Genomic DNA, 16,886 nt, shown 5'->3' with positions numbered 1-16,886 from the left:
AGTGAAGTTACAGAGAAATTTCCTGCAAGAAGTGTTGAAATTTCTTCTGTCCTGTGTAGTATGCGAAAGAATAATATAGCATTAACATTAATACCAGAAATTGGAGCTGGAGGATAGAACTAAAATAGAATGCGATATCGATCTCACGCCCACTGACCATTTATTCTTAATTCTTTAAGCGACTGTATCACAAAGAATATTACTAAACTCGCAACATAATACGTACGTGAGTCCAATACATTGGAACATATGTGAATCACTCAGATAAGGTTTATCTTACGATGACTCCTCGTAGTCAGTTGTTACACTATAGTATCTTGTTTGTACGACCGTAAAATCAAAATCGTAAATTGTCTTTTTTTTTGTTGTATCTTTCTCTTTTTACGGGCGATCTGATTGCAGTTTTATGCGAAAACGATTCGTTATCGCACAACCAATGAACTTTCGAAGAGAAAACGTGAATGGGCCCTTTCCCACGTCTCTCCATTTGCCCCCATTCTTCGGGAGTGTTCGAGTGCTGATTAGCTAGCGATGGTAGTAAAAATCGACGATGGTATGGACACGTGACTTACCACCGTTCACACCGAGCAGATGTTATCGATACCATCTTGTACGCTATACAATTAAAACCCTTTATTGCAAATCTGCTACACGTTAGAGATACAGCTAAACATTTTGTACGTTAACTTTTAAAACCCTTTTTATTACAAAATGTGTACAAGTTAGTGGTATATCAAAGCCTCCTTTCACCCTATACACTGTAGATTTTTATTAATATTTATTGTAAATCTCGTATCCAGATAAACCAAAGCAATCTGTACACTAAGTAATTATAATTCTTATACCACCAGAATATTTTATAGGTTCTATAGTTATTACACAGCAGCATAACCACGTGATTAAAACCCTTCATTGTAAGTCTTGTACATATTGGAGGCGTATTTTTTGGAGGAAAAACACTTTTTAATGTTGTTTTTAAGAATTTTCTACACGGGAAATAAGTGGATTGTTTCAGAATTTCGTTTGAAGTAAGGCATTTTGTATCGTACAACACAACAAAACTAATGCCCTCAGGTGGATCCGTACGAAGTTTCTTCATTGATGTTAATAGCCGTTGCCATAGGCAATCTCAATATGGAGTTGTTTGCCATCAATCTTTAGTGTGTGTATATATATATATATATATATTATTTTTTTTCATCTCCATCCCCTTCCAACTTCGGGTATGACTGACACCTGGCAAATTTCCAAAATCTCATCCGCATGCTTTGCTTTAATACACTCTGTTGCTAGAAACATGATAGACACAAAAGAACAGAATAAAAACCTTTTCTCGACAACGATCCGTTCACATCTGTCAAGCGACCAAAATCGCTAAAAGGAAAGATAATCTGTCTGAAAAACCCGAATAGAATAGATCTATTATGTAGATAGGGGTGGTTTTCGGATAGAGGATTAAGGGGCATACATTGGGGAGTGTAGAAAATCTGAGCTACAATAGAAACATGTTGAACTGGTGCAGGGATCGGTGTTTGGAGCAGCATGCCCCGTGTTGACTATCGAGCTGTACCTTTGGTTATTTATAATGAAAATGTCTATGCGGTTGTCACCTACCGTATACTAGAATCTTTAAAAATGTTACGTATTTTTCTACATTTTTGCTTATAAAGAACACGCAAAGCACGATTTTATCTAGAAAACACCATCGTGTGTACATAAGATTTACTCGAAACATCTTCATAGTCATCTTTAAGTCATCGATAACTCAGTATTCCGGGGTGATGGATCTTGTAAAAATACGCTCGAATTTTTTAAGTTTCCGAAAGTAATTAACACGAATTTTATAATTTGAAGAGTAAAGTTAATGAAATTCATTTTTTGAGATGTTATTTTTAGAGATTGGTGTAGTGAGATAACACAGGTGTGCATCTTTAAAAAAATTTAAGAAGAGGAAATAGAGGATAACTCCCACAAAAAACGTAAAAATGTTTCCTGCAAAACTGAAAATTCTTCAAACAGGAATTGCGTGCGAAAAAGATAATTTGAGAAAAACCTAACCTAATGGAATTTTTGGAAAGAGGGGGGAAAAAGGTTTTTGAGGTATGACTTTTTCTCCCCCCTTCAAATTCTATTTCCAAAAATATTCTTTTATTTAAAAAAAATAGCCAACTAAAAAATCAAGAATTTATATATATATATATATACATTTTTTTTATTCAAAAGATGAAGATATTTTCGATTTCTTTTTATATTTTATAAAAATTTCCATCTATTTTCTTTCCCATTGGGTTTGTACGTAAGCAAAACATACGTTTTCAACAACTTGAATGTATGCGAAGTTTAAACACGTTTGAAAGTTCAAATAATGAGGTTCCTCCCGCAGAGGGATGAGTGCTTAATTCTACATTATATTATCAGATTATCAGATTTAAAGCTATGAAAAATCACAAGCTATAGGGGATTATAATAAATAATCCCACCAGATTGGTAGGTAACAACAAAAAAAAATTAGATTATTGAAACGTTTAGAACACAATTTTGGGTTACTCTTGATACAAAACACCACGAAATCCTGCTGATAGATAGCATAATAAATGCCTATTACAGGATTACATTATCGGGATATCATCTATTATGTAGAGTTACATTCACGCCGGTAGGATTATAATGAATTATCAAACCACCTAATAAAAAAAAGGGATAATTTTAATAATTTAAAAACGATACTTTGACAGTTTTTTTAATTGAAAATATCATCAATATTCGGCTTTTTTCAATCGAAAACAGTGCCGTTTTCTGTTTTAAAAAAGGAATTAAATTCTCAATTTACAATGCTAGATATTGTGTCGCACAACAGGTGTAGGTGACAAGCGCTAATTATAGGCACAAAACAAGTTGTACGACACGAGAAAGAAGCACAGTAGAGTGCCATTGCCCTTATAAGGAGTTAGAAGAAACTCTTGTTAATAGAGATGCCCTTCTATATATCGACTGTGAGAAGAATCAATAGAAAATTTCAGTCACATCCCAGCACAGGATTACTATTGTAGCATCTTGGAAATCTCTGCTATTCTCTTGTCTAGAAAGATGGTGTGTAAGTCTACTCTGTTGTAATTTCATTGATTTTTGTTGAAACTAGGTTGTACGTCTGAAAGATTGGAATGGTTTCTCTCTCTCTTCTTCTTCCTCCTCCTCCTCCTCCTCGTCTTCCCCTCTTTTTTTTTACTTTTTATTTTTTTAAAGCGAGAACCGGACATTGAAAGACATTGTGGAAAATAGTGCTTCACTCATTTCTGAATAAGTAGATTGTACAGTGTTAAAGGAAAAGAAGAAATTAAGTATGTGTAGCTCTTTTTTTATGGACTGCAAATTGAATGGAGTGGTGAACCATAACTGAATTTGTTATAAGCGAGATATCTAATAAAATATATTTTTATTGATGAATATATTAAATAAATTGGGCGGAGTGTCGATGTAAAAGGGTACATTTTATTGAATATTTTAAGCGTGAATTTATTATCATAATTTTTTTTTTTTCCAGATAAATTCTGCGACTTCGGAATATATTTAAGGTAAGTTATTTTTATTTCTTCTTCTTTTTCTTCTTCTCCCTCATCTTCCATCCAAATTTAACTCGTAGTTAAGTCTCTTCTTTTATTTTTCTATACTCGACTATCAATAGTTTGACATGACATTTAGTGTTTGAAAAGATAAAGTGCATTTAGTTGCCTCTATCAGTAACCACTGTGCAAAGCTGGGGATCATTTTGGGTTGTGTCAATTAAGGAGGCCCTTTTCTGTCTCATCGCTTGTTGTTAAAGGCCCGACTGTTGCATTACTCAATCTTAACTTATAAATGGGGGGAGAAGATGTGTCAATTACAAACCCCCCCTTTTTTATGTGTGTTAAGTAACTATTAATAAATGGCGAATAAGTTTAACATTAACCTAGTTTATTTTCTTAATTGTTTATTCTAACGAAGAGTTATTTTTAAGAAGTGTTGAAAAATTATTCAATTTATGTCCGTCCTATATATTTGAATTCAATTTTTATTCAGGAAAATGATATAAAAAAAGAAGTTTGTAATGTGATTTTTACAGGTACGTGACTGTTAACAATTTATTATATATGATAGGCCTATAGCAATTCACCAAATTTTCAGCAGATGTTTTTAGTTTGGCACGCGAGATACACAGGTCTATGCCCCCTCTTAGTTGACGCTATTTCTCACTCATACTTCCTATGTGTGGCCCTCGTCTTATTGATAAGCCCCACACGTTTAGACTCCCTCTTCTCTTATCTAAAGAACACCCCCTTCTTCCTCGTCTTCTTCCTCTCCCTTTTTACGTTTGTCAAAGTACATTCCTATAACTTGGCTACTTAATTCTAAAGAATACAAGTTTTTCTCAATTGATTTTATAATTGATTAATGGCAGACAGATAGACGGGCAACCTATTGAAACTTTTAAAAATTTCCAGTATCAATATCACTACGGTATTGTATCGAGTAACAATACCGAGACATTGAGAAAGAGTAAGGATTTAATTACGTTATAAGAACATACAAATCAATTAAATCTTTTAATTTAAAATTTCGACAAGCAACGATGAATTTTATTCTTATTTTTTCATTTAGAAATGAAGTAATTCGTTTAATTTAATCAAACCAACACAATAAGGTCGAACCTCCCAACTACGTCCACCTGTAAACTGCGACCTTTTAAAATACATACAAAAATAACGGTCAATTTTGTAAAAAAAAGTTGGTTATTTTGCATGTATTTTAAATATTTCCTTCACTGTCCGTTATTTACAGGTTCGACTGTATAAAAAAATAAATCAATTGCCATTCTTCAATTTAAAAGATTAAGTAAGATAGAAAGAGTTTAAAACATAATTTTAAGCGTAGGTATACGTACAGACATACAAACAAGCAAAGCGTTTTACATATAAAGCCCTTGACAGAAGGGAATATTTTAAAAAATTCATCTTAATAGGCTTCAAAGTTCTCGCATCTCTTCAGCACTTCATTCTGTTTACATATACTCGGATAGCTTCTATATATACATTTATATATATATTTAAAGAAGTATCATAACTTTTCATATCGATCGAATGAATTTTCAGTGACAAACTCTATTTTTAAAATTCCCGCCTCCGTGACAGATAGATATCCTCGGGGCAAACCTCTCGACTTCAAAATTACAACTTTTTATTGAAATTTACTGTACGCAGAAAGATAAGATGAATAGCTTCAGGCTTATTCTACATTTATTTGCCAAGCTACTTTGCTATCTGCATGCCTACTTTCGATTACTGATGGATTCTAAAAAGGAAAGAAAGAAGAAAAAAAAAATCTCCGCCATCTTTCGGTTGCGTAAAGCGCCTTCTTTTCCCCTAGTGGCCGCGGAGTAAGTAAAGTAAGTATATCTTACATATGGATGAGTCTGATGATTTATACAGTTTGAAAACGGAACAAACTTAACACTACGTGTTTGTTATTGAAGATTTTCTTTTCTCCAGAGGAGGGAATTATACACTTTCTTCCTTACTGTAAATTACGGAATATTTTTGTAATGTGATAGCGATATTAAGAAATTTTAAAATAACAATAAATCTCCCTTTTATAGTTAACTTTATTCGATTTTAACTATATTTTATTGATAAAAATATAGAAAAACAACTTTTTTTTTTGGTAATAAATGTAATAGGCCAACTTATGAACCAATTGACTTTGTCTGTCCGTCACGCTCTATAGTTTCTCATACGTAAATTAAAAAAAAAAAAAAATCCGGTATCATTTTTATCTTAAAGCATTGAAATTTTGTCTTTATTCACTATTTTATAACCAAAATTATAAAGAAATTTTGAAATTTACTCTCCTTTTCATTTTTAGAAGATCGCTATTTTGAATACAAAATGGCGTCCGTTTTTGAAATAGAAATTGAAAGGCGACGAGACGACTCCTCGCGGATTAAATTGTCAAAATTTAATTTAATATATACTGTATATATTTTTTAAATTTTGCAATTACGAGACGTAAATATTTCAGATGATTATTTTTTATTATTAGAAAAAAAATTATTTTATAATATATTTTTGGAATTTTTATATTTTCAGCACGTAAAATAAATTTTTATCTTTATTTACATATGTAAACAGGCTTTAAAAATAAATGCAATAAGGCAAAAATATGGAAAAATGTGAGAAAATAATCAAAAATTTAATATTAAATCATTTTTAAATGAAATATTTATAAAATAAAACAAATTTTTTGTTCGTATGATCATTATTTACGGATCGGAAAAGTAATATAATAAAAACAGAAGCCTCGAAAGTTGTAAAATAATGAATCTTATAAGCAAAGAGATGCTAAAAATAAGAATAAAATCTAAAATAATTCAACAATTAATTAAAAGAATACAAGTTTTATATGTTTGAAATTTTTTATTCCTATTTTTAACTCTGTTTGACTCATATTTACTTTATAAACCGGAGTCTACACAAACAAACTTTTTCTTACACTTGCAATTCTGCGTTGAAAAGGGCTATCAATAGTGGCATTTCTTCCTAATCTGTCATCCACTCTACTCTAAAAAATATAAAATAAGAAATTCTGAAAGTAAATCTAAAGATCAAAGACTGTACAACACAAATTTCTTATAAGACTCTGTAGGGATGAATCCCTGGAGAGGATCCTTAAAAGAATTATTGGAAAAAGTATTCATCCTCGGAGAGGATTCTTCCTTGAAAAAGATCCATATAAGAATTTTTGGTGAGCGTATTCCTCCTTGTAGAGAGGATTCCTGTTTAGAGAGAATATATATGAGAATCCATGGAGAGAGGATTCCTCTTTAGAGTGGATCTTTATGAGAATCCTTGGAGAAAGGATTCCTCTTTAGAGTGGATCTTTATGAGAATCCTTGGAGAGAGGATTCCTCTTTAGAGTAGATCTTTATGAGAATCCTTGGAGAAAGGATTCCTCTTTAGAGTGGATCTTTATGAAAATCCTTGGAGAGAGGATTTCTCTTTAGAGAAGATCTTTATGAGAATCCTTGAAGAGAGTATTTCTTTTTGCAGAGGATCGATCTTTATGATAGTTCTCGGAAGAGGATCCTTATTAAAAAAATAGTAAAAATGTCTAAAAAAATCAGAAAATTCCATATAAGATTAATGTTAAAGTAAATTAAACTTATTTGAAATTTATAAAAATGAAAAATTTAAATTCAGTTGTTGAGAAGAGGAAAATATACACAAGCCAATTAACAATAAAATCCTAGAAAGGTTGTTCCTTCGAGTTGATTTTAATCGCATCAGGAATTAACAACTTATTAAAATAGCTCACAAATTAATTAGTGTTTCCAAGTTATGGAAGTAGGAAGAAGGAAGAAGAACACCCACAATGAAAACTCGGGGTTAGGAAAATTTTCAATTATAGAATACAACAAACTAAAGATAAATTGGAAAGCTACCCGCTGTCTGTATTTCCGAACATTCAACTAGAAAGACTTTTCTATTGGTCATTAATTAAAGCTGAATTAATTGGAACGGACTTCCCACCATCTTTTATGAAACCTCTTAAACAATATTTAGTCAATTAGAAAGTGTTTGATCTAGTCGAATAGATTTAAAGATAAATTAGGATCCAGATGGGTTTCGTGAGTAAGGGGCCTACTTTCGGATTAACAATACATTTTAGTAGGAATATAACTTTAGTAAATATACTTTCACCCTCCTTTCCATTATTTATTCTCTCGTAAAATTTGCTTTTCTCGCTTTAATTTTTGATTCGAATTTTTATATTTTACTTTCCCGGCTGTTATATATAACACAGGGAAAGTATGACCATCGGTCAAAAAATGGCTCCCCAAGATTTTTACATTTTTTGACTCGGGATACCTTGAAACGTCGAGAAATGCAAAGAAATTCGGGTTTTTTTTTCTGTATGTATAAATGTTTATATTTGTGTGTGAGGGGACACGATTTTGTTCACCCTCTTTAAAGCTTAATAACTCCTGTGATTTTTGTCGAAAATTTCTGAATTTTTGCAGGGAGATTTGTGTATTAAGGAGATTGATGCTATTAAATTTTGGGGGTTAAGGGTCAAGAAGATAGGGGGATAAAGGGGGTCGGACTTAATGAAGATTTTACTCGTTATTAGCATTTACAATTTTTTCTAAAAATAAAACTCATCTAAGTAAACTTTTTACCATTTTAAAAATAAAATCTGATAACAGATGGCACCACACGCAATTCTAACTTTTTTGCCGGAGAAAGTTACGCAATTCGTTGCTGGATTTTTATTTTTCATAATGATTTTCACTTGTTCTTACGCTTCTTCAATTATTTTCATGCTTTTTCTCTATAATTGATGCTTTTCTCGAGATACTTCTCATTATTTTTTCACGTTTCCTTTTTACTTGCTACTTTATTTTCAAATTTTTACTGGAGGCGAGATTTAAAAGGCGCTCAAAAATTTATAATAACGAATGACAGATACTTAAAAAATTCAACTTCCCCTTCTGTGCAAGTAAAGGTAAATCTTACCAGGTAAATTTACTTCAATACTTCTCTATGCAATATCAAAATAGAGGAAAAACATAAAAGAATTCCCCCGTAACATGGCGTATTTATGGGGGTGATGTGGGTATTTGATCGCCCTAATTTTTCTTTATTCTGATCGTAATTTTTACATCATCCTCCCAGATCACCCCTAGAGCAAAGTCTTTATTTGTTAGTTGAGCCACTGTCCACGTTATATGCAGTTAGCATAGATATATTTTATAAATGGTCCCTTTTTTTATATTATTAAACCATTATTTCCATTATTAATCTTTGTTTTTTCCACTTTTTCCTTGTTACTTTCTTCTGTTTTATCTTTAATTTCACTCGAAGCAAGATGAAGATCGAAAGGATACTAAAATAATAAAGTGGTTACCTGAAGGACTAATAATTGATTCAAGAAAAGAGTACTTTAATGTAATAAATATATTTTCTGTGCAATAAATTCACGTTTAAAGATATTGCTTGTATAAAATTTTTAATGTTTCTGTCAGAAAAAAAAAATCTCTGTTTGCGTGAAAGTTTAAAAGATTATAAAATTATTTTGCGGAAAAACAATGATAAGACGTATCAAAATAAAGACTTGGCAGTAATTTATGAGGTTGTTTAGGGTTTTTATTGCATAAGTAATGCACAAATTTGCATAAAATGGAGTCAAATAATTGCATTTAACGTATATTTAATTACGTACAGAAGCTGATTTAATGTGGAAAATTGCAGTAAAGTTTCATATTTTCATGCCTAAATTTGCGTACATTCAGACATAAAATGATTGATTTCAATGACTTATACTAAGTTTAGTGTATTTAGAATGCACTTTTCTTGCATAATCAATAAGAATATATAAACTGCATAGAAAACCTTATACAATGAATCAAATATAAACACGCTTAAAGACAAATTACATACACCCACTTAACGCATCAACTCAAAAGAAAAGCGTAATTTATCCGCATTAAATCTATAAAAATTATTCAAAAAACATATAAACTACGTAATTTAACTGAATTTATAATTAATCATAATTTAATTTTTTAAATATATATATATATATATATTTCCCATTTACGAATCTGTTTATATTCTGTTATCGGAGAAGTTATTCCATTTTGAACTTCGATTACCATAATATCTCCATAAGTTCTGGTCCGGTTGCCTCATGCTAGCTGCATGATCATGTTACACGATAAAGTCAAGGAAAACCGTCAATTAGAAATTGGATCTTTGACCAGAACTTCCTCTGATCTGAATTGATGATTGAGAAAAATGTATATAACAGTATATAAAATTTTTATATAGGGATTTAGAAATGGTTCGAAAGCTTTTAAAAACTTTAATTTTATGTTATTTAATATTTATATATTCTTAAAAGTGCAGAAAAATCAACTGTATAATGATTTTTTCTGCTGCAAGTTGTATAGAAAGTCAAGAGAGTATGGCACTTCTTGCCCTTTCCTTGTTTCCTTTCTCTCTTTTGTAGCTTGACTTTTACGTTTCCTATCGTTTCTGGATGTTGAAAATGTTGAAAGCAACAGGAAAGGAGATGAAAAAAAGTAAAGGAACAGAAAGAAAATGGAAAACATGAGAGTGAAGCAACGAGAAATGTGAGGAAGTAAGTCAATAAATGAAGTCGCTACCAAGCAATGAATAAGGAAAAAAAGAAGAAAAATGAAAGAAGAAAACCGAAATAAAATCAAATTTCTACAATTTTCGAAGTAAAATTAAATAAAATCAATTTTATAATTCTATTTTAAAACCTTTTAAAAGTTTCCTGGTAAGGTAACAACTCTTCAACGCTGTTTACTTTCATGTATATGCTACATACATACATACATACACGACCTCCAATTATAGCACAATTAATTTATTTTATTTCTTGGGGCCAAAAAAAGCTAATTATCGAGAAACTTCTCACGGTATTAATGAGAAAGATTTTAATTTTAATTAATTGAAAATAATGTAAAAAATAATTGATTTTATTATTGGAAATCACACGAATGACTTTGTAGAAGAAGGGAGGATGGTCTCTTTTTCCCTTAGGGTAATAGTTAGTCTCCCTTTGGGATGTGAAAGGAGAGACGATGGTTAATTCCTTGTCGAACTAATAAGGTTCTTTTTCCGGGTTTCCGATCACTCGACAGCCTACTCACGTTTCCGCTCATATTAACTGGAAATTGACGGCTCGGAAATCTAGTCTCTTGGTGCGAGAGGATTATTCCACCATCACGTTCCTGCAACGCGCCATTTTTTCCCCCTGTATATCTTTGCTTTTTCTCCCTCTTCTTGTAAACACTTTGGTGCGTGTTCTTCTTTAACAACGACTGAATCTAATAGATCTTAATTCTAACTAATCAGCAATCCGTTTTTCTGATGTACCCTTTAGTTCTTCAGTACATTTACTTCTTTCACGATCCTTCTTCCCTTCCTTTTTACTAAATGTAGATACACGAGAAGAGGTTTTTCTCGGCTCTCGCTTAATTGTACGATGTTATCCGACACCTTTTCTTTGTTATTAGTCCTTTGCACACCTTAGTAAATGTGAATCTCATGTTTTTAGCCTGGTATAAATGAGTCTTGATACATTTTTATACCTCGTATACGTTCAAAAAATAAAGTAAAAGTTGTTTGGGATTGATTTCTTCCTTCTCCCATTCGTTCGCCCCTTTTTTTTTCCTCGTGTGGAATTGATTTCTTCAACGAAATTCAAGTGGTATCATGATTTAATGTTCTAAATTTATCTCCAATTTTGTAGTTTCACGCTGTATATCACAGGTTAAATGAACACTAATGACAACATAAACTAAACTGTAACTAGCCAAGAAACTAGTTTAAGTATAGAATTCCTTCGTGGCTCCACTTTTTATAACCGAGTGTGGTTTTTCATAATCCTTAATTAATCCTCTTAATCTACAGATTACATAATCTTAATTTGAAATTTTTCCATCGATTTTTTTCACTGAAAAATCTATATCATTAAATCCACATTTAAGTGTTAAATTACACCCTGTAAGTGTTATATTTAATGGGAAATTGGTTGGAAACTTTGTTATCAACCCCTTGATTATAATTAGTGGCGCTTATTAAATTGCATAAAAAAAAGAGAGGAATTTCATCATATTCATATTCATAAGAGGATCTTCTTCTTGGCACAAAATTACAAAAGCAATTAAAATAATTATAGTTAATATTAAAATAAACAATGAGGGAAAAGTTTAAAATTTATCTCCAGCAAAGAGATTGCTAGAGATCATTTTTAAAGATTACATAAAAATGAAGCAAATTGAATGCTATTAAATGATAATTATAGCAAACATAAAGTGTAGACAATTAACAGTTAAACGATTCTCCCAAGTGCTGACTAATTACTAGCTATATACACTCATCAGCAGAACACAAATACCTCTTTAGTGATACTGTAGTTAAGAGTTAACCGCCACCGGGTGCAACCTTTGTTTATTGCAACATAAAACATTACTCAGCATTCAGTAATTTTCTTGAAGATTCAGAAGATTCTGAGCGTTTCACACGAGCAACGGACGTTGCAAGATTCGTTGCCGCAATCAAATCAGTTACTATATAAATAAAATTTTCACACCGGCAAAACGAAATTTCATAGTAGATTTCCCTTATATATATATATATATTTTAGGGCTTTGTGAATATCGAATTGACAATTTTTCCCTCCAAATTATTGTCTCTCGTTGGGGGAAAACGAGCGCTAAAAATAGGAAGATATTGAAAAGAAGTTCAGGAGATTCTAACAATAAAAACAGATGTTTAATTTAAAGGAAAGTGAAGGTAATATACGTGCTATCAATTGTGTCGAATGTAAACTTTCAACTGATTGAATGGTGGAAAAAAAGGGGGAGCACAAACTGGATCATAATGGAAGAAATTTGTTCCGAAAATAAGAACACAATTGAGTCGATCAGTTTGGTCTTGACAAACAATAATCGGGCATCCAAGCTCTCTTTTTTTTTAGAAAAAAGTAATTTATTGACCTTAACTTTAAAAGTGAACTAGATGAAAGTTATTCGTTTTGTTTTCTAGTAGACAACTCGAAAAACAATGAATGTAATACGCAATCTCTTTGTTAGAATCAACAGCAGACTTGAATGTTTTCTACCTTTTTTTAAAATTATTTCTAATTTATAAGTTTGCCATTTTGTATAAAATAAAAATATACATAATTATTTCGTTTAAAACTATTTTTTTCCCTATTATATTTAAAGAATGAATAGATTTGAATAATTACGTTGAGTAGCAGTAATTAGTATCTTTATCCTCGTGTTCTTTCTCTGTCTTTCTCTACACATGTAGACAGTCTTTTTTCTCAATAAATTACAGGCATATTGAATTTCTTTCTTTCTTTTTTTTTGTTTTATATCTGTCAGAAATATAGAAAAATCCATGAATTATTAAATCCAAGAATTTTCTTGGGTATTCCATAAATTCGAAGATTACCAAGAAAATTCATGGAATATCAAAAAAGTTGGTGGATTTTTCTGAAAATCTGTGAATTTTTTTAAAGAAATATTCGTGAATTTTCTTGATTGTTTCATAATATTTCTTCCTAACTGTAAAAGTACTTTAATAATTAAATTCTTTCCATTTTCCCCCCGTATAACTTCTATTAAAAACTAAATTAACTTATAGCCTATATATAAATTCTATTTTTGAGTATTTCTGATGGAATCTGTTAAATATTTTTCACAATTTTCTTCTCGGAACCTAATCCAATTTGTACTTTTACAAATCAATTATCTTTACATGAAATAAAACTATTTGTGCCTTGTAAAAATAGCCATTATCTTTATTATATCACATTAAAAATGTGATAAAATTTAGGATTTATGACATAAAATCTTATCGTTTAATACTTTCAAACGTACATTTTTATCGTATATATCGTTTTATAAAAATTTATAAATTCTCCATTTTTATTTTAATTAATTAATTCTTATGCAGAATTCATTATAATAATTATAAAATTCATTACTTTTCTTTTTTTTAATTCTATTTTATAGAGACTTCGCATGTAAATTGTATTGGAATCCGAAACAATATTTGATTTATTTGCTCTTCCATCGTGTGAATTGTATGAAAATTCATTAATAATTTATTTAAAATTTATTTATTTTTATATATTTTTGATTTAACAAGACTTTCCTGAAAATTTTGTTATTAAAACAATTTTTTTTTTACGTTATTCTCTATTGAATTCCTTTCCTCTCGCCTTTAATTTTGACGTATGAAATTAATGGGAATGAATTTCATACGTCAAAATCTCTTTAACCACTAATTAATCTGTATATTTAAAGCTTATAGAAATAAATTTCATTTATATAAAGTCCTAATTGACAGATATACAAAGAAAATTGAGATAAAACGTTCACAGATGCTCTCTCTCCTCCCGAAATTGAATTGAAACAAATCAATTGAATTTGAGGAAAATTGAGCTTATTTAAATGAAAATCTTTATTTTTACGTCGTCGTTTCCAAGAATAGAACTGTCTTTTTCACTTAAAAAAATTAAGAAAATTGTTTTTGTTGTGCTATTTGCGAAAATATCCATTAGATGCGGTATTTTTTCACATGAGAGAAATTACGGGTTCCAGACAGTCTGGTAGAGCGGAAGTAAAATTGCTGACCCGGAAGTAAAACCTCCATAGTGTAGTCGAAGAGGAGACACTCCGTTCCAAATAGCAAGCAGTTTTTATGTCCAAAGAGACTTTGTGGTAATTGGTGATCGACTGATTAGATCTGGTAGTTTGATAGCCGGTCCGGAAAGACTTTCTTTCGACTAATTCCTCCAGTTCTAACTAGCAGAAATGGAACAGACCAATTTGGGGCAGTAATTAAAAAGAAAAGAAGCCGAATGATCGTTAAAGTAACGATTTAATTGTCATTTTTTTAATGCCGAAACCATTCTTAATCCCCCAACATCCCGATGCTTTTAAACTCGTGTTACAAAAGATGCGGAAGAGTTTCCGGTGCGAAAGAAATGAAGACGATTCCCGTTCGAAAAGTTCAAATTTCGATACGAAATATATTCGAATTTCCGTACAAGGAAAAGACGGACCGCACGATTGCTCCAACGCCTTCTGTTATCGACATAAAACATTTGGAACTCAACCTGTTCGGATCGAACTCTTCTTATCCTTGTTCCGCAGCAGATTGAAGTATCGATCCGTAGCGAAGATGGACAGGTGGGAGGAAATGACGTCACGACACCAGTCGGAAGTGAATCGTGCATCTTACTAGAGGAAGTGACGTTCCGGAAAAGCTGCAGGAAATCGGAAAGGAAGCGGAAGATAACAGTTGGATAAGGCCGAATGAATTTGTTGATTTACAAAAGAAACGTTTTCTTTTCATCTAGAATAATACATTTTTTTTCTTCTTTTATTATTTTCTTGGCCAATTTATAAGCAATTTTCGTCTTTTTCAGTTTGCTTAATGCCCTACTTCTGCTTAATGGCGTCGAAGATCAAGATCAGCATCGATTACCACCCTTAATAGTATATCCAAACCCGTATATACAGGGAATGTTCATCACCATTACACTGATGAGAACTCATCCTACTTAACAGAATCAGAGGGGGGGAATTAAGGAAAGAAATGTTAAAAGTCTTATTTAAATATGATTAAGCACATCTTTAATTAAGAATCCACTTTTAACGATTGAGGATACACAGGATTGAAGATAGCAAAGGGTCGTTTTCAATTATCGATCCGGAATGGATTCCTCTTTTCGTGCAAACACTAGAAAGCTTAATTAAAGCGATTTCCTGAAATATTTATTAGTTTTGGTCTGTGCTTTACCACGTTAGAAAAGTGTGTGTCAAGTGATCAAACTGAACAAATAGGATTGAATGACGGTAAGTGGTCGGGATTAGCAACCAGATCGTGACGAGTATCAGCATCCAATAAGAGATAGAAAAGAAAAGTATACCCCTACTTAACGCATTCTCAGGTAAACAAGCTCGGAAAACACTATTTAAAACATCTCTACGAGGAGATAAAGCGCTAATATGTCAAGAATTAATCAAGAGGTCTATAATGACATGTATATAACCTTAGTTTCACCCCTGACCACGTGACAGCGTGTATGCTTTGATTGCTTTTTTATCTCAGTCCCTTCTAGTGGGTGCATCCCATTCCTTAAACCCATCTTTCAGATCCTGTGATTTGTTTCGAGCCAATAGAAAACGTTCTTTCAGATCACCCTGCTTTATTCATGCGAACAGTTGATTGCTTTTTTTCTTTGTCTATTGTTCGGTATCTTTTCTGTAATGTTCAGCTTTTCTAGACTTACCTTTGATTGTTAGGATTTCTTTTGATCTGTTGTCTAATATTATTGTATATCTATGTGATTTATGTATTTTTTATCGGAGTTTTTCGCGATGTAAGAATTAGCAAGGATTTGCAAAAAGTGTTTTTCTTCTTGTTGTCTTTCCTCCTCTTATTTTTTTGTTTTCTAGAAGAGAAAAGACAACAAAAAAGTTTTATTTTTTTCTAATATCTTTCTTGTATCTACCGGAGGGACAAATATTACTAAATTATTGAAAGTTTAATAGGAAATATGCCCCTCTAGGGAGGTTTAATTTGGAGGCGTACTGGGAAGATGCCCACCAGAAGAGAGTTGGAAGTTCAATTTGTAACTTTGAGGGAAAGATGCGCCTTTAGGACCAATTTATGTTTTTATATTTAGAAATAATATTGCAAAATTGTCTCAATAGAGTGATATTTAATATAATTTAATGCTAAAAATTCGAGAAATATGTTTTCAGTTTGTATAAAACTTCGCTCAATAGACAAAAAAACTAATTGGAATATGAATATTTTACCGTGTTTTTTTAAAAATTCTGTTATTAAAATAGAATAATTGTATAAGTTAGTGTTGGTTTTTTTATTGCAAGACAAGGTATTCGAAGTAAAAGTCGTCAGTTTAAAATTAAAGAACGTGAATCAACTTCTAAACAAACATTGCTACCGACTGTAATTAAAACTATTTCAATTCAAAATGAAAAGATCGATATATACACACTACACTCCAGCTTTTGCACGGAGGGGGAATTTAATTTGTGACAACAACACAAAAATTTTTCTCGTCCAATGTGATTTAGCCGACGGGTTCTTCATCTTATAAAAGTGTCAGTTCTACTTCCATTAAGTAGCCAGCTCTTTTGAATGATAGCAACGACTAATGAAGTGATCTTTGACAATACTCTGCTAAAAACAAGAATTGCCAGTTGCTATGATAACGGAATTCTATCGTAACTATTTAATCAAGCATTTTATGTAAGTGAAAACATGTTTTATGCT

The 16,886-nt window shown here is 31.3% G+C and overlaps 1 protein-coding gene across 2 annotated transcripts in view; it reads left to right on the top strand.

Moving 5' to 3' along the window:
- The window catches only part of LOC136973769 (latrophilin Cirl-like), a 119,261-nt gene that overhangs the window by 41,473 nt on the left and 60,902 nt on the right, over positions 1-16,886 (top strand). For both annotated transcript variants that reach the window (XM_067268523.1, XM_067268521.1), the window contains exon 2: positions 3,542-3,572. The gene's annotated coding sequence lies outside the window, so the exon portion shown is untranslated. The remainder of the gene's footprint in view (positions 1-3,541; positions 3,573-16,886) is intronic.

The sequence above is a fragment of the Centruroides vittatus genome, unplaced genomic scaffold (genome assembly GCF_030686945.1).
Source record: "Centruroides vittatus isolate TY-2023 unplaced genomic scaffold, ASM3068694v2 contig_329, whole genome shotgun sequence".
NCBI lineage: Eukaryota > Metazoa > Arthropoda > Arachnida > Scorpiones > Buthidae > Centruroides > Centruroides vittatus.
The sequence above is the reverse complement of the archived record's forward strand: the minus strand, read 5'-3'. Positions and strand labels throughout refer to the sequence as shown.